This window comes from Sorex araneus, chromosome X, assembly GCF_027595985.1.
Source record: "Sorex araneus isolate mSorAra2 chromosome X, mSorAra2.pri, whole genome shotgun sequence".
Classification (NCBI taxonomy): Eukaryota; Metazoa; Chordata; class Mammalia; order Eulipotyphla; family Soricidae; genus Sorex; species Sorex araneus.
In genome coordinates this window covers 321888608-321903816 of record NC_073313.1, presented here as the reverse complement: position 1 = coordinate 321903816, position 15209 = coordinate 321888608, and positions in this window count along the sequence as shown.

The following is a 15209-nucleotide window of genomic DNA, read 5'->3' as shown; positions in this document are numbered from 1 at the left end:
CTTATTCTCAATACTTACTGGAGAATTATTTCAGATTTCCTTAATAAAATTTGATTTTTTTAAAAAAATTAAGTGTCAATATGAAAATACCAAAGAAGAGGCAATTTCTCTGAATTAAAACTGTTACTTTCGAATGGGCAACAGCAAGGACACATAAAACTATGTATAAGACCATGCATTAAATAGAAGTACCACAAAACAGACAAGAATAAAACATGTTGACTGATCAAGAATGAAGAGGTGGAACACAGTTGAGAGTCTTGTGAAGGAGGAAAATTCAGAGTTTAAAGAATAGAGAGAATTGATCAGAAAGTGTTAGTATAATGGAGAGAAAATCCAAATAAAGAAGAAAAAATACCCCTAAGCAATATTAGTTCACAAGAATACTTACAGTAAGGCATATTTATTTAGACAAAAATTTAAATGGTAAAAATTAATATTAATGAAGCAGCCATCTATATACTCAGTGGGTGAAAGATTGAATAAACTTTTTTTATCCATGCCATGATATAGAACAATAATAATGTTATTTTATATGTATTAACATATATTATATATATATATACATATACACATATTCTGCTAACCTGGAGTGTATTCACAGTGTAGTATTCAAAAACACATTATAAGTAAATTATATATGAAGCTCATGCATGTACATATGTGTCTTATTTATGCCAAATAAAGAAAAAATACTTATGAGTAAATAAAATGTGCAAGGATATGTGAATAGCAACCCATTAAACTGTTAAACTTCTAAGAAAGGAAAAACATAATGAGAGATGCTTATCACAGATCTTTAATTCTCCTTGAAATAATTACAGTGATAAATTATATATGCATATGTTTGATAATTAAAAGAAAAATACTGGGGTCAGAGAGATAATACTGGGGTTAAGGCACTTGCGTTGCACATGGCTGACCCCCTTTTGGTCCCCAACATTGCACATGGTCTCCTGAGCACTGACAGAGGTGATCCCTGAGAGCCAGGAGTGAGCCTTAAGCATTACAGAATATTGCTCAACTCCCACCCCCAGAGAAAGATGTTAGTTTGCAAAGTGTATGTATTTCTCTATATATTTAGAAAACAATAAAAATTGATATTCAACAAAATTAGATTATTTATGAGAAAAATAATTTTACTTTCATATTTTATTTTTTAATATTATTCATTAGGTATATTTATCAAAGGACGTAGTATTCTACTTCTTGTTTTGAGTTTTATTTTACATAAAAACAAGTTGTTTTGTTTTCTTATAAACATGTTGACTATTGTGCCAAATATTGTGACACATTAAATTAATTCACTGAATTAGTGAACACAAGCCATAAGTAACTTGCTCAAGGCAACTCAGACTTTACTTCCCAATTCATATATTCCTTGATAAATATAATTTGATTCTTTGGATGTAGTGGACCCAGAAAGACTTAACAGAGAAACTTTTCCAATATCTTATAGAGAAAGTCTCCAGAATGATATATTACCTCCCAAATTTTGAGAGGATTATTGGCATGACTTGTCCCAGCAAAAGTGAACACAGGTGTTAAGGAAATTAAAATCAAATGTCTATAACTAAAATGTCAGGACAATCTTTTACCATGGTATTATAAAAATTCTGAGTAATGTGAATTTTTTTTTCTTGTTGTTGACCCTCTCTCTTATCCTTAGTTTTTATTTCCCACATAAAAGCGAATCATCTTCCTGAAAGAACTTGGATCTATTTGCCAATGGGTTTATGATTCATGTTTATATAGGTAGCAAATCCTTTTCAGGAATTACAAAAATACCCTGCTTTGCTTTACCTAAGCTGTTTGTTTTTGCTATTACTTTACATATTGTTCTGTGTGTCCAAGATACCAGAGACCTGTGCATTCAGCTCAGCAAATGTCCCTTCTACATTTTCTATATTAATGTTGAATACCAGGGTTCATAAATTGTAACAAAACCAACATTCCATTCTAAGTGGGTTTTCTAACCAATCTTCAGTCAAGTACTAAAACCTTAACAAATATTTAAGGCTTTACCTCTACACAGTGAGGAATATCTTCTTGGAAAATGAGAATTTTGAATATCAAAATTTGGTGAAAAGAATAAAAGAGAAAAAAGAAAAGAAAATTACTTTGATTTTTCTTCTACCACACAGAATAGTTGGGAGAGTAAAATAAAAATAAAGGTTAGAGTGTTTTGCTATCTTTCCAGCATTGAGAAAATACAATGAAGTGTTAGTATGACTTGTTCTTTGCTTTTATTTGTGTTTTCCAAAGTGAACCATGATTTAAAAAAAAACATCATGTTTGGGATCATCAACTTTTGCCATATTCAAGTCTGTTTCTATGCTGGGGAACCACATGTCATCTTGAAGTTAGAACCCTGGTTCATCACTTATAAAGCAAGTACCTTACTCTCTATGCTATCTCTCTGGTTTTCAAATGGACTAGAAATCTTTTAATGGTAGGAAGTCTTGTCTTTCATATAAGAAACTCAACAAGAAAAGAAAAGAGGGGACAAGTGGAAAACTTGGGTATGGGCACCTAATATTTTTCACAGTTCATGTATTTATATCAAGAAAACACAGCACTGATACTGATCATAGAATTAATCTTTTCAAAGTAGTGCCCACTCTTCTAATATTATTTAATAGTTTAGATAAAACATTCCATAGTCTAGCAAAAGCACCTGCTGAGTCCAAGGATTATGCTTGGAATGTAACATTTCTGTTACATTAATTTCTGTTAATCTACTATATCACTGCCACTGTCATCCCATTGCTCATCGATTTGTTTAAGCAGGCACCAGTAACGTCTCTCATTGAGAGACTTATTGTTACTGTTTTTGGCATATCCAATACGCATGGGCTGGAGCAATAGCACAGTGGTTAGGCGTTCGCCTTTCACACGGCCAACCCGAGTTCAATTCCTCTGCCCCTGTTGGAGAGCCTGGCAAGCTACCGAGAGTATCGAGCCCGAGAAGCAGAGCCTGGCAAGCTACCCGTGTGTATTGGATATTGGAATTTATTATATAGGTAGCTTTATAAGCACCATAAGTACATGCCATGAATTAGACATGAACCACATTTCATACATAGTCTGATTCAGAGAACTATGCTAGATTTGTGTTACATACAATCCTGTCTTTTTTTCTCCTTGATGATTGACTGTTTCTGTGGCTGTGGTAACTAGAAAGTGATATTGCTCCCAATTTCACCTCTCCTCTAAACCATTCTGCTAGTTCCGTTTATGAGATGGGAAAAGTCTGACCACCTATGCTTGTGTTCCCTGCTGTTCTGGATCCTTTTGCCTAGAGAAGCTATAAGGGAAAATATCCAAGAAGGCTTGACATCCTATCTGACATCAAATGCAAAGATTGATGGCATCTCATTGTTCCATGGTGCCGTTTGTAAATCTGTCATTCATAAAGGTGTTAAAACCCTTTTAAAATCCATTTATGTTTCCTGTCAGTATCACCTTTTAGGATAATGAAGGTCTTCATTTTATTACCCACTGTGAGAATTAGTGTTATCTTTCATTTGTCCTTTACTGACCATCACCAAGTCTTAGAGGGTACCACCTCCTCATTTGACCCCAACTAATGGAACCATAACCATCCCCAATGACTGAATATTTAGAACAGGAACACAACTGTACCCACATGTGATAGCATTCCTTGGCAACCAAAAGGTAAATGATGGCTGTTGGTATTGTTTATGCCTCCTTACACCTAAAAATAAAGTATACAGTGATTTGGGAGAATGCTGACCAGACAGAAAAATCCCTTAATGATCCTGCTCTAGCACTGATTTTCTAGACCAACTACTTGACAGGGTTTCTACTGGAATCTCAACAAACACTTAAATTGTTACCATCAGGTAGAGTGAAACTCATATCAAGGATAGGGAGTGAGACAACAAATGTGAGTAGATAACAAGGAGAACAGTTTTAAAGGCATTAGATTGTATAAATACATAACAGGACTTCATTAGACACAGAAAAGGTGAGAGCTCATCTGTAGAAAGAGGGCATATAGCAGGCAGAGGTCTAGTAGCAATCTCATTACTGGAAGTGGGACATAGAGTTGAGTAAAGCTGATTTCCAGGCAGGTAACTTTTGTTAGACACATGAGAAAATCAATATGTATTTTGGCCTAAGGAAAATGTTCTCAGACCACAGTGTATAGTGAAGAAGAGTAGCTATCTTCTAATTTTATATGTTCTCACATAATATGTTGTACTTAATGACTGACCCTTTCTGTATTCTGCGCGGCAACTATATGTGACGTATGAGAGAGGAGGGAGAAGAGCTCTGTCTTCCCATTTCCTTTCTCTTCTTTCTTCTCATGTGAATCCTGCAGGGATGGAATCAACATTTCATGGTTCTCTGCCAAAGAGTCCTATCTCCAACTTTACTAAGCCTCAAACCCTCATCTTCCTAGAAATAAAATAATAAAAGTGGTCCAATCAAATTTGAGTCAATATAACATTCTTATTACTTGCATCTCTGCAGTATTCTACCTTATACCACCACTACTAAATGAAAGACTTTTAGCATGTGTATGATATTTATATTCACAATATACTTAAAAAAATAACTTTCATTTTTCCTTGAAAATCATCAAAGATTCATCTTTTTACTTTTATTCAGCATTAGACATTGTGCATTTCATCAACATAAAATAGGGGGATAGATAAAGATTAAGTTGTATGCATTTATGTAGGTTGGTAGAAATGCATATTTTGTAAGTATTTGATTAAGATGCTTGGTTTCCTTTGCTTTCTGTCTGTAATGACATACATAGAGCTATGCTCAAGGTTATAAATCTTTTTTTTTCCACACACTTACTAGAAGTGACTAAAAACTAACTTAACCTGTATTAGATATAGTTACGGATCTGCAAACATGTTTAAGCTCTCTTTAAGCGACAAATTGAAGTCATCATTCTAGCTACAAGTTGAATCTGTTCATTGTCCTTGGTGATTAAAATTTAGAAAACCATCTAAAATAAATCATTCATGTAAATTAACCCTCAAGCATCACTCTCTTAACTGGATACTAGCTTTACATAGAAAAAAAACTACCAAAGCCACAAGAAGCTCTGGGCCAAACAAATGCTGAGTCACTTTAAAACTAACAAAGTAATATAGGCATTTATCACCCAAATACATTATTTATCACCAAGGCCTCCTGATGCCTGTGCTTACCGTGGAACCCTCCTGTGATATTGAAGGCCAAGGCATCTCCTCTCCCTAACAACAGTGTTGTATCTTTGGCAACTCGAGCAGGAACTCAGAAAATCAATACCACTTCATGAGCCAGGTCTTGGTCTTCTCCTTTTACGAGAATTCTGTCAATGCAAGGGGCCATTACTGTACTTTAAAGGCATGATATAAAATTGCTTCAACAAGATATAAGACACACCGTTTGCAAGAACCTGGTGAGAGTATTTTAGTCAAAGTTAAATAGTTTCATCACGTAATTACTTCAATTGGCAAAGCTCCAGCCGAATGTGCTCTCAGAGGGGCTGTGCTTTCTATTATTGGGGGGTGGACTGTAAGAAAGGGTCTGTCGATGGGATTTAGGTTGTTCTAAACAAGGTCAAACTATTAGAACGGAGGCAAAGCCCAACATCGATGCCACTGGCAATGACACTACGACTACAGGGTTGACAAGTTGCTCTCCCTTTTTTTCCCCCCTCCAACTAAGTGATCTGAAAGGAGCTTTAGTTTTATAGCAATAAAATATTTCATCCTGACTTGCAGCCTGGTGATTCATTTTCTAAGGACTGTTTAGAATTTATTCAGGGGGAAAAGGAAACTCTGTTGGTTTCACTAACCGATTCCCATTATATGACAAAATTTAACTTTTGTGTTTTATGAGGTTTTATGTGCTCCACTAAAACCATTAGCTGGTTGTCTCCTCATGATAAAATTTAATCTATTATATAATATCTTAAAAGCCAATGACAGTTTTGCATGTATTTATGTTTTCTTTCATTTAAAATATGTGGGTGTCATAAAGACAGCTCTTATTGGGGGGAGAAAAAATGGCTGGCACTATAAACAGAAAACCTCTAAGTATTGAGCCTTTTTATGTATCTCACACACACACACAAAAAGGAATAACTGGCTGTGTGAAATTTGGGCAAAGTAGATGCTAATCCACAACTACCATTCATATTTCAATTATTATCTGGGTGCACCAAAGCACTGAATTTAGCATACTTCTTATATAAAGCTCCTTATATGAGACTGGTATGAGATTCTGGCAATTTAACAAAAATTCAATAACAATAGACTCAAAGGACATGCAAATACACCTTGCTAAAGGTCTTGTATAAACTAGTCACATTAACCTGCTCTTTGTAATCAGTGATGCTTTCACAGATCTGCTTCTAGGTAATACTTCCTAAATTCAAGTGGTTTATAAGAACTAGAAGAAAAGTCCCACTTCAACCTACAGAGCTCTAATTATGGAATTTTCTAATCACCACACATATTTATTTTAGAGTTACTCAAATGTACTATGAATTTATATATCTATTATTAGATTTATTGATGTTAATTATTTTGATTTAAGTAGCACTTTTATTCCTGAGTCTATAGTGTTGTTCATAAATGACCTAATTCACTTTCTCTGGGTGCCTCAAATTGGAAGGAGAAGAGGGGAAAAGGCTATTAAACCCATTTGTTTAAGACAATCTAACCCCACAGATCAGATAGTATTAACTAAATCTCCATATATTCTGATTCCAATTGATCAAGGAATTAGTCAGATATTTTAATTAAAAGAAGCATCATTCCCAGTATCATCACCAACTCAAATAGCCGACATGCAAAATAGTTTTTGAATGAATGAATAAATGAATTGATAGATCATTTTATTAATGGACACATAATATCTGACAGAAATTTGGAAAACTCTTGGAGAAAAGTAGAGGTTTTTCTCAAACTATCTTTTCCAATTGAAGACATATAGAAACTTCTTTCCAAAAGAGACAAAGTATCATTGGATATCACCATAAATAAAGTTTACAAAAGGACCAGCATTTCAACAGACCCCGCCAAAACTTTGTTCACCTTTATGATTGCATATCTTCCTTATCATAGAGCAAAACTTTAACTTCTGTGATGAAATATAAATTCTGGTATGAAAACGTTTGTAGAAAGTCACATCAGGGTAGGTTGTGCTATGGGGAGAGAAAGACATAGTTATTATTAAGCTAACAAAGTATAAGCTCCAGAAACTCTCCATTATACAGAATGCCAACAAGACACTGGGAGAACCCTAGCAAAGAGTTCTCGTGGTCATATTGTTTAGTAGCACTGTACTGTAGCACTGTCATTCTGCCATGCAGGCAGGATACTCTCAGTAGCTTGCCGGGCTCTCTGAGAGGAACAGAGGAATCAAACACAGGTCAGTCATGTGCAAGGTAAATGCCCTACCCGCTGTGCTATCGCTCCAGTCCCTTAGTTGTTCAGTAGATTTTGAAAAATCAAATTATTTTTACATTTTTTTTGTAAAAGCAGCTACCCCTCACATTGCATAAGTTGAAGACCCCATTATTCCTGGACTTCTCCCTGGCTCTGGTGGCAAATTTACTCTAAGATCTCAATTGATATAACACATAAGAAGTAAATAAAATAGCATCTGTTTGAGGTACTTGCTTCTTGTTCCACATTGATCAGCAAATAGTTGCTGCGTTACTGCTTGCTGTTGACTCCCACCAGTTTATGATACTGCCATGTCTCCTTGCTTTAGGAAGTAGAGTATGATACTTAATAAAGAACTTACATTTACAAGCCATTTGCCTAATCAACAGTAGGAAAGGTTACTGTCAAGGGAAGTTGGGAAAATTTTCTGTTTTCAGAAAGGAGAAGATTATTGATTAATCTTTACCTCAAAAAAGTCATACTACAGTTTTGTTCACATCACAGCCTAATTAAAATGACTATGTAATATACATTAAAGCAATCTAAGCCTAGAGAGTAAAACACAGAACACATCTAAAATGCAGAATTCAAACCTCAGAATAAAAGCCAGGTGTTGAGCACTCTAACATTCATGTGAAGAGACTCTGTTATTAAGAGGAAATATTGAGAAGCCAATTCCTGGTACTACTAGAACAAGTCAACTCTTCAGAAGGATTCCAATGTACTCAGATGTTCTAGTCCCTCACTAAATATTGCACTTTTTAGCATAAAATAGCTTAAAAGTTCTCAATGTTTTTCCTCCTGTCTAAGCAATGATAGTCAAACTTCTCAGCATTCAAATTTCTCCAAACCTCATTTTGTTTAGTTTTCTACCTTTTATTTTACTCATTCTACTTCTGAAAACTCCAGCCATACCCAAGGATTCACCATTACTTGAGTTGACAGTTTATTTCATCTTCATTTTGGCTGTCTACTTTATCCTGTATATTAAAAGCTTTCACTTTTACCTTTCACATATAATGAATGCATTTTTGCAAATTGACATACAATTCAAATATAATCTTCCACAGAGGAAAACCTGTTTATTTGACCTAGTAACAACAACAACAACAACAACAACAACAACAACAACAAAGATTTGGTCATTTAATTTTATCCCCCTTTGTATTCATTTCAATTGGAATATCTGTAGCATTATTTGTAGACACAGTCTTTTTCCTGTTAAATCATCAATCTCATCTAAGAAATAGACAAGAGCTTTATCCCTATCACTCAGTTCAAACAGAATTAAAATAAAGTGTCATTGTTAACATAAGTGAATAAATTGCTCAGAAGAGAATATAGTGATTAAAGAGAGTCTTACACTTTTCAAATCATGCAAAGACAATGTGCAATCTAAATGTAACATATGGATCAAGAACAGTCCTTTTTGTTTTTGGGCTATGGCATGTGCCATTTAGGGACCTGTATACCCATATGCCTATGCAAGATCAAGTACTATAATTTTCAGTATTATTTAGTGCAGGTGTTTCCATAATTGGGATGAAGTGAAACATTCCGTGCTCACTGGCCCTACAAGTCACCCTTCCACCTGGGTAATACAATGGTCCAGGCTTTAAAATATGTGTGATTTACCTCTCTCCAGAGGCACAGAGAGGGTATACTTTCTAACACTATGCAGTTATTGACCTCCCATTGTAGCAAATCTGCAAATGTCGGTGCAATGAGTGTTTCTGAGGGTTAAACTACTGTTCAAAACCATATGTCTAAAACATAAGATCTTGAGAACAGTCCTCTTTTCAGACATACTTGCTGACAATTCTGAGAATCATAGAATATAAGTGCATATCATCTTTTTTTTCTAAATAAAGAGCGTTGAGTGAGTCTTTGCTTTTGTTTATTCAACTTAAATCTGAAGAGTGAATTTCTAAGGTGAAGATGAATTCCAGAACAAGAGAAGGTTAACTGGTGCCATGACACCACGTGTGTGTAATATTGTCATAGATTTGTATCGAGTCTTTGATTCTGCAAATTATAACTCCAGATAATTCTTATTGAATTCTGATCTAAATTTTGGATGTTCCAAATACAGGTTGAATTACACCCATGAAGAAACCCATCACAAGAAAAATTGTGATATCCTGAACACTGATAAAAATGAATGGGCCTGAGGGATAGTACAGGAGGTAAGGCACTTCCCTCATATGCAGCTGACAACATTCCATTCCTTGTATCAGGTTTTGCTCCACAAACACCACCAGGGATGACTCCTGAGTACAGAAGCAGAAAAGTCTCTGGCCCATCCCACAAATGGATCTATTTATCCAAAGATAGAGGGGAAAAAAGAACTAGATTGTAATTCATTGTAAAACAGTAAAGTTGGAGATTTTGCTAATTCCAGGGGCTCCCTGCCCCTATGGCAATTAATTGGAATTGAAAATACATTTTTCTCTTTTATTGGAATGGAAAATACATTTCACAAGGTAGACAATATTTCAATCCTATAATTAAAGAGAATCACTAAAATACAAATAATCTCCAATGAGTTTACAGGTTAAAAACAAATGATAAAACCATTTTGGGGAACTGACTTTAGAGAATAAATGGAAGGGGTAAGAATAAGGACATGAGTGACAGGTCAAGAGTGTGGAGCTGTTCTGTTGCCCAGAACTAACTACATCAACACCACTCCCCTCTTGACACACGTTGACTACAGAGTCAGAAGTTCCTTAGATCATGTGGCAGTTACCTTTTTCTTTAGAGCCTAGGTAATAAGTTTTAGCTTTACAAGTTATCTGGTTGTATCTGCTCAACTTTGCTATTGCAATAACACAGCAACTATATATATATATATATATATATATATATTATGAAAATAGTGAGAATGGTTGTGATTCACTAGAAACTTAGGAAAGTAGAAGTCAGTTTGTATTTTCCTTAAACCACATTTTCCTGATCTCTATCTTAAAGTAATGGTTCTTAAAGTGTCATACCTGGATCAATACTATGAATATAACCTAGGAACTTAATAGAAATGAAAGTTCTCAGAACTTCCGAATTAAAAACTAATTCTCTAGGGTCCAGCATTCTGTTATTGGCAGTGAAAAAAATTAAGCTCATCCATGTGGTAGAACTTGAAATTAGTAATTTGTTGAAGCCAAAAGTCATACCACCTTGAGGGTATTATGTGCAAAGAGAAATATTTACTTTTAAAGGGTGCTCTTTTGTCTAAACAGAAAGTGTAAGAGCACATAATATGAAGCTAAAAGATCCTTTGCAAGTCTCCTCATTCATCTGATAGGTAAGTATTTTTAGTCAGCAGCTATTGCCAATAATGGCACCAATGCAACCTTGCAGGGTTCCAGCTGATTCTAGAAATAACTCCAGACAACACCAAGAGCTGCTCTACTTAAGAACAAATTTGTAGATGACAAGTTTGATTTTCTTAATGGAAAACCAACATGGCTTTCTTTAGTAAATGGTGAACTGAGAATTAAAAAGACATTAGGTTTCCTCTTTATGATGTGAAAAATTTAAGACAGTATTTAAGATCTTAAAACATCATCTTATTACTATTTCATTTGAAATAGTGACTATGAAAAATTTAAAGATAACCAAATAATACCTCATGACACTTAAAAATATAAATAGATAAGTGAAATTTTTAAGTAAGTTCCTTATTAACTTCTTTCCTCTCATCTATTACCATTACTGTTTTCCAGCTGTATAAACAGTCTGGAGAGTATGCCCTGAATGAATTCACCGTTCAGAAAACAACATAATTACAGCCATTCCAGCAAACTGAGTGCCAAAAAAGTTACAAATTAATTGAAGGTTAGCATTGAAAATTAAATCCTAGTCAGCTTGAAGTCATCTTTTAGGTTACTTTCTATAGAATTAAATAGAGAGATCATTCCACATCATCTTGGTTGACAGAGTTTTAAAGTTCAAGTGGACATATGGCCTTCCCCCTGACTACTAGTTTCCTGTGGTTTGATATTGTTGATCTCATGTGATGCCTGTCAATAATATTTTAAGACACACTTATGGCTTATGTACATATACAAAGACCCAGTTCCTTTTCTCCCATTATCGCACAGGTCTTAGAAAAATACCAATTTATCCTGCCTTCTTTTATTTTATTCAGTTCTACTGAGAAACATCATTTTTTCATGATAATTAATATTTTATTTTTGTCTTATTTCTTGGGCACATTTAGCAGTGCTCTGTAGCTCTTCCTCTGTCAGCACATGGTAGCACTCCAAGTGGTGTTTGGGGGAACTAGATCATGCTGGGGATCAGCTAAGGACTCCAAAATGCAGAGTATATGCTTCAGCCCATTGAATTTTTAAACATATTACACGATACATTTATAATATTAATGTCAGCAGCCATAGTTCAAGATCAAAATCTATAAATTAGCATTAATATTCAATTTTATTAATGGACATTTGTGTGTGTGAGGGGTGGGGAGCACACACAGGGTGATGCTCAAGGCTTACCCCTGGCTTTATGCTCAGGGATAACTCTAGGCAAAGCTCAGGGAATCATCTGTGAAGCTGGAGATCAAACTCCAGGCAGCGTGTGCAAGGCAATGACCCTATTATCTGCTATTCCTCTGTCCTCCTAACAGACATTCTTCAAATTTCACCTTAGTGTCTTTTTAAAACTATTCCATAATTCAGTCTAGGGTGAATTATAATAATTTATTATGTTTTCTTAATTTCATGTGAATTTATTTTCATTAAGCATTTAAATTCAAAATAATTCATTGGTGTTCTAGGCTGCATTGAAACACTTGTATATTTATAAAATAAAAATAAACTTAAAAGCTAGACATAGAAGAATGCACTAAAGTATTAACTCATTTAAGGTAAAAACAATACTTAAAATTTAATTTAAAAACAAGGCACAGCAAATAGAATATTATTATTATTATTATTATTATTATTATTATTATTTATTTATTTATTTTGCTTTTTGGGTCACACCCGGCAATGCATAGGGGTCACTCCTGGCTCTGCACTCAGGAATCACTCCTGGCAGTGCTCAGGGGACCATATGGGATGCTGGGAATTGAACCCGGGTCGGCCGCGTGCAAGGCAAACGCCCTACCTGCTGTGCTATCACTCCAGCCCTAGAATATTATTTTTAAAGGCAAAACTCTACTCAAAGTATACTCTATTTTTGCTTCCAAAAAAATAGTTGTTCATGCTGAAAGTAACAACTAAAAAAACTAAATGCCAATTACCGAGTTTTGTTAATGGTCAATGTTTATATTCCTCACACTTGAGTAATTCTTGGCAAATAGGAAATATTCTAAAAAAAATTGGAGGTTATCTTTGAAGCCTAAGGGAGGATTTAGAACACTCAAACCATCTTTAGGTGTCAACATAAAAATATCTTTTGCGTGAGTAAAGAAAAACAAACTGCAAATTAAATAAATGTTCAGAGGCTAATTACCAATTGAGGGCCTTTTTCTTTTTGTACTGCTTTTAAACAGGATGTGTAGAAATGTATTGTAAATATATTTGACAAAAACTAGATTTTTGCACATGAGTTTTTATTTTGTATTGTGTTTTATGGAGCTTTTTTGAGAGTTTTTTTTATGTGTGGTTACCTTTTTTAGTGCCACTGATCTCCTTTGACTTCAGTTCTATAGTATCAATTTTCATCTTCATGGCTTATTTTAAAAAATATTTTGCAATATTTGTAGAGTCTTTGACTTAAGAGGGTATCAAAGGTCACTAGTCCAACACCATGATTCAAAAGTCTTTTGCAGCACATCTAACAGTTGGGGTGAGAGAGATAGCACAGGGATTAAGCGCTCGCCTTGCCAGAGACTGATCCCAGTTCAATAGCTGGCACTATATATGGTTCCTCAGCAATTACCCCTGGACGCAGAACAAGGAATAAGCCCTGAACACTACTGGGTATGGCCCTCAAACCGAAACACATCAAAAAGAACAAGAACTATCAGTGTTAATGCAGATGCAGGGACAAAAGAACTCTCCTTCATTGTTGGTGGGAATGCTGACTGGTCCAGCCTTTTTGGAAACAATGTGGACATTTCTCACGAAAATTGAAATTGAGCTTCCATTTGACCCAGCAATACCACTTCTGGGAATAAAACCTGGAGGTACAAAAACACATCACAGAAATGACCTTTGCACCTGTATGCTCATTGCAACACTGTTCTCAATAGCTAGAATCTGGAAACAACACAGTGCCTGAGAACAGATGACTGGTTTAAGAAACTATAGTACCTCTGTACAGGGGAATACTATACAGCTGTTAGAAAAAAATGAAGAAGTGGAGGGGGAGGAGGAGGAAGAGGAGGAGGAGGAGGAAAAAGAAAAGTTCCTGCCATAAAGGCAGGCTGGGGTGGGTGGGCATGCAGGAGAGATGGATACTGGGGACCTTGGTAGTAGGAAATATACACTGGTAGAGGGATGGGTGTTGGAACATAGTATGACTGAAATCCAATCATAAAAGCTTTGTAACTGTGTATCTCATGGTGACTCAATTTTTTAAAATGTCTTCTCAATATGATTACAAAAACCTAATACTAGCTCTTACCTCTCAGATCATCATCATCATCATCATCATCATCATCATCATCATTATCATCATCATCATCCCATTGATTGTTGATTTTCTCAAGCGGTCTCAGTAACGTTTCCATTTGTCCTAGCCCCAAGATTTTAGAAGCCTCTCTTTACTTGTCCTTCCCAACAGTGCCATACTGGAGGCTCTTTCGGGGTCAAAGGAATGAGACCCATCATTGTTACTGTTTTTGGCATATGGATATGCCACGGGGAGCTTGCCAGACTCTCCCATGTGGGCAGCAAACTCTCAGTAGTTTGCCAGGTTCTTCGAGAGGGAGAACTAGGCTATCTGATGTCCAGGACCTTGGTTTTATAGTCTCTGGATGTTGGTTGTTGATGGGATTACATGGTGGGGGGGAGGGGATCTGGGCAGAAAAGGCCCAGTCCTGATCCAAGCAAGCTTGGAGATCTCAGCTCCAGGTACCGCACACCTGGGTTCTTCTGCCAGTTCCTTCATGCATGAGGCTTGTTCAAATGTGTGGAGAGGGGCCTTGAGCATGGCTGTGGCTGGGTTCCGGAGGTCTTCAGCTGCTGGGGCTCTGCTCAGGGTGGAGAGGGAAACTCAACCCACCCTTCCGAGGGGCCTCGGTGGAGACAGCCAGGGCTATGTTAATTCAGAGAAAACCAGAAATTGGGTGGAAGAGACTTTACAGGTGAAAAGATGATTTCTTGAATGCTGCTGACACCAATTTGAATCCCTGCACTGAAGTGACCTGAGCAACACTAGGGGTCACTCTTCTAACCCCAGAGCATAGCTCAAGAGCACAGCTCAGGGTGGCCAATACTCTCCCAGAGCCCTTCACTGATGCTTCCCTCCCAAAGGAAGAAAAAAGAAATCCATATATTTTACCAAAGGTGTTGCTGAAATCTAGTGTCTCTTCCCACTCTAAGTCTACAAGTTTTTCCAGGATATCACAAAATGAAAATGGCTTAGCTTGACAAGACTGTAGCAACAAATCAAATTAATCATAGAGTGTAGGATAACATGGGGTTTGTCCTTTTAGCCTTGCCACAGGGAACTTAGTTTACCTTAGAGCAATGTTCCTTCTGTATGGACACAGGAAGACAGTTATATTATGCTTTGTAAATTGGAAGCTGATTGACTCCAAGAATATTTACTCCTGGGCATCTGCTTTCTCAACTCAGTTGCCCTTAGTTCCTAGCACCCCAAAAGCAG